The sequence below is a fragment of the Sarcophilus harrisii genome, chromosome 6, assembly GCF_902635505.1.
Source record: "Sarcophilus harrisii chromosome 6, mSarHar1.11, whole genome shotgun sequence".
NCBI classification, from domain to species: Eukaryota; Metazoa; Chordata; class Mammalia; order Dasyuromorphia; family Dasyuridae; genus Sarcophilus; species Sarcophilus harrisii.
In genome coordinates this window covers 254,371,268-254,373,946 of record NC_045431.1, presented here as the reverse complement: position 1 = coordinate 254,373,946, position 2,679 = coordinate 254,371,268, and positions in this window count along the sequence as shown.

Here is a 2,679-nt window from a genome sequence, read left to right as displayed (position 1 = left end):
AAAAAATTTCTTTACAACATTATCCCTTCCACTCACTTCTGTTCCGACTTTTTCCCTCCTTCCCTCCATTCCCTCCTCCAGATGGAAAGGAGTCCTACACATGTTCAATATGTCACAGTATATCCTAGATTCAATATATGTGTGCAGAACCAAAAAGTTCTCTTGTTGCACAGGAAGAATTGGATTCAGAAGGTAAAAATAATCCAGGAAGAAAAACAAAAATGCAAACAGTTTACATTCATTTCCCAATGTTCTTTCTTTGAGTGTAGCTGCTTCTGTCCATCATTGATTAAGTGAAACTGAGTTAGATCTTCTCTTTGTTGAATACCACTTGGTGCATATATGTTTAATATTGATATAGCTTCGTTGTCTATAGTACCCTTTAGCAAGATTTAGTTTCCTTCCTTATCTTTTTGATTAGATCAGTTTTGGCTTTTGCTTGATCTGAGATAAGGATGGCTACCCCTGCTTTCTTGACTTCACCTGAAGCATAATAGATTCTGCTCCAGCCTTTTACCTCTACTCTGTATGTATCTCCCTGTTTTAAATGTGTTTCCTGTAAGCAACATATTATAGGGTTCTGGCTTTTGATCCAGCCTGCTATCTGCCTCCTCTTTATGGGGGAGTTCATCCCATTCACGTTTACGGTTAGAATTACTAATTCTGTATTTCCTGCCATCCTAATATCCCCAGATTATGTTTTCCTTTTTCTTGTCTCCCTTCTCCCCTTCCCTAGTATTAAACTTATGGGTGCCACTTGCGTCACGCAGCTCTCCCTCTTTAGGATCCCTCCCTCCTCCCTTTGAATCCTTTCCCCTTTCTTGTACCCTTCCCTTTTTACTCTTTTTCCTTTTCCCTTTTCCTCTCCAACTTTTTAGTGAAGTGGGAGAAGATTCTCTGTAACACAAATATGTCAATTATTTCCTCTTTGAGCCAACTCTGATGAGAGTAAGATGCACACAATGTTCCTCCCCCTCTCTAAGTTCCCTCAGATATGATAGGTTTCCTTTGCCTCATCAGGGGGTGTAGTTTCCCTTTTTATCTCCCCTTTTCCCTTTTTCTGACACTATCCCCTTTCCATTTCTACTTCCCTTTTTTATGTTGTATCAGTAAAATCAAATTATACATGTGCTTTTTATGTATATCCACAACAGAAATACAATTCTCAAGAGCTCCTTTTACTTTTTTCTACTTCTCTTGAGTCCTGTGGTTAGAGATCAAATTTCTTGTTTAAATCTGGTTTTTTCCTTAGAAACAAATGGAATTCCTCTGTTTCATTAAACGTCCATCTTCTTCCATGGAAGAAAATGCTCAGCTTAGCTGGGTAGTTTATTCTTGGCTACAATCCAAGTTCTTTTGCCTTTTGGAATATCAGATTCCAGGACCTTTGATCCTTTAATGTTGAGGTAGCCAGATATTGAGTGACCCTTATTGTGGCACCTCAGTATTTGAATTGTTTTTTCCTGGCTGCTTGTAATATTTTTTCTTTAGTCTGAAAATTCTGAAATTTGGCCACAATATTCCTTGGAGTTTTTATCGTAGGGTTTTTTCAGAAGGTGTTCGATGAATTCTTTCAACACCTATTTTACCTTCTAGTTCTATTACTTCTGGGCAGTTCTCTTTGATGATTTCCTGTATAATAGCATCTAGGGTCTTTTTTTCATCAAAATTTTCGGGTAGTCCAATGATCCTCAGGTTATCTCTCCTAGATCTATTTTCCAGGTCTGTTGTTTTTCCAAGTAAATATCTGACATTTTTTCCCCAATCTTTCAGTTTTTTGTTTGTTTGTTTGTTTGTTTGTTTTTGTTGTTGTTTTGTTTGACTGATTCTTGATGTCTCAATGAATCAGTCATTTCTATTTGTTCAGTTCTGATTTTTAGTGAGTTATTTTCTTCAGTAGCTTTTTTTTTTTTTTTTTAACTTCTTTTTGTATGTGTCCAATTGAGTTTTTAAATGAGTTGTTTTGCTCTATGGAATTTTTTTCCATTTCACTAATTTTTTTTTTAGTGAGTTATTTCTTTTTCCAATTCACAAATTCTGTGTCCCTGCATTTTTTGGAAGTTTTTACCTTTTTCAATTCACATTTCAGGAAGTTGTTGCTCTCTTGCATAGCTTCTCTTTCCTTTTCCCGTTTTTCTTCTAGTTCTCTTTTAAGGTTTTTAATAGTGTCTTCTAGGAGAGCTTTTTGTTATTGGGGACCAACAATTGTCTGGAGACTGCCTGCTATTAGTCTCCTTGGGGTTGAAAAGCTGCTTTCTTTCTATATAGAAACTATCAATTGTCCTTTTGATTTTTTTACACATTTTTTAAAGTCTGTAGGGTCTGCTTTCAGGGCCAGGAGGTTACCAGCTTCCTCTGCAGAGCAATGATAGGTGTATGGATGGCTAGCTAAACCAGCTACAAAGAGCTGAGAGGTCCTGGAGTGCTCTGGGAGAGAGTTCCCCACCCAGAAGTAACAGGCCTGCAGGGCTGAGCTGGGAAAGTGCCTTGCAAAGAACCCTGCTGTGCAGGTTAACAACTGCCCTGGGGCTAGATGCTGAGCAGTGAAAGTTTCACTATCTCAAGCCAAATCCCGCCCTGGGGCTGAGGGTTTTAGTGGCTGAGCAGTGAAGAACCCTGCAGGGACTGGAAGTGTCTCTGCCCCAGAAGCACAGTCTTGATGGGGAAGTTCTATTGTCC